We start from the raw sequence: 1,858 nt of genomic DNA on the forward strand, positions 1-1,858 counted from the left end.
AACACAGACAGATCGTGACAATTTGACTGGTACTCTGCAATGTACGACAAGTTTATGTTTAACCGCTTAGACCCTACAGTATATACTTTGTAATCATTTAATAATTTACCAGTTGAAGTGACACTGGCTGTCAAATTGTCCCCTAACCCTTTTCCTCACAGGTACTACAAGCCCATATCATTTCTTTAAACACTGTTCTATTGTTTTTCATCTTTTTCAAAATGTATCAGATATAAGACTTCCAGCAGCTTCATCCAGAGGCATTTTGAAAACTGTTTCAGAACTGGGCTACGATGAGTGACCGAATCCTTACATATGCCCAGCGAGAGGGAAAACTGCCCTTGGTGTTTGATGACATGACACCAGGTAAGCTATTTCTTACTATGTAACACACACACACCGGTTCTTTGAAAATAGTAGATCTACATGCTCGCATTGCGCCCCAATGAGACTCGTTGTGAGCTTGTGGATCTGCAATTTTTTAAATATTTTAACAATCATCTTGTATGGGGTCCCTTGCACAACATGTTTTCGGATGGGAGTCTGTGGACAAATACATAAATACATGAACAAGTTTGTGAACCATTTCATTAGATACCTTGTTGTCTTTCTTTGATTCCTGCTCCCCCCCTTCCTTTTCTTTCTCTTTCTGGAAACAATCAAAACGATGGAGCTTGCACAAAAACACATTTCACCCACTGTTTTACACAATAAACAATAAAGATTCTGATTCTGATAAGATGTCACAACACTTCCTGTGATTATAATGGCTATACAATTCACGCCTTGTTTTTACCATTCAACACCAGGGCAGAAAAGTCAATATTGCTTCAGAAATATCAATCTTTATATACTATTTAAATGTTGATGTTAACATGTATTATTCTTATATTGCGTAGACCGAGCTTTGAAAGTCCTGCCGATTCTGCTTCCTCCATCGGTCTACAAGATTGGAGGAAAAGTCCACAGACCCACCGTAGAGGAGTCCCGCAAGTCCTTCATTAATATCCAACCAGTAAGTTTTACTTTTGTTTTTCTACTTCAATAATGGTGGGTGTTTCTGTGTTTATATACTAGCATTTTCATACTTCAATAAAAAAGATAATAAAAGCAACATGCTTAACTTAAATGGCAGGTTATATTGCAAGTAACTGTTGTGTAATTAACAGGTGGGGACCAACATGGTACAGTACCTACAGACAGCAGAGAGAACTCAACCCTTCCTGCACATCTTGTGTCTTGGTGATGACATGACAACATGCCAGACCTTCACCACTGTGTCAGACAACGCCATTGAAACGGACACTTTGCTGGTTGCAGTAGATCTTTGTTTTAAGGCTTTCTTTGTGCTTGACCTCAATTACACAAAGCAGTGTCTCCCCACCTGGGAGTTTATCCAACAGGCAGTATATGAGATTGATGGACATGAATCCTCAAATGTCAAATCTTTGAGGACATCAATTGCAGCTTTGGCCTAAAGGTACACAGAGAGAGAAGTAGCCTTTTAGTGATGTGATTGTGTCACACAAGTTGACAGCTGCTCTCTAAAAATATGAATGACACAAAACATGACTGTAAAAGACAGTATGCAAACACTTTAATTGTGTCAAAACATTGACACACGTTTACACTACCTACTATTCCCTACTAGTCCTGTTCATTCATTTATTTTTATTTTATTTTTCAGATTTAATTTACTTATTTAATTTACTTCATTTATTTATTTACCTTGTTATGTTTGTGTCTGTATATAGTTTCTGCCGGGCAGAGAAATGTTTTATCTCTATATTTAAACATGTTTTTTTTGTTTGACAAATGTTGTCTCGTGCAAAAGTAGCGGAAATAGCTGATCTGCAAG

Source organism: Notothenia coriiceps, unplaced genomic scaffold (assembly GCF_000735185.1).
Source record: "Notothenia coriiceps isolate Sejong01 unplaced genomic scaffold, NC01 NC01_scaffold00006043, whole genome shotgun sequence".
NCBI classification, from domain to species: Eukaryota; Metazoa; Chordata; class Actinopteri; order Perciformes; family Nototheniidae; genus Notothenia; species Notothenia coriiceps.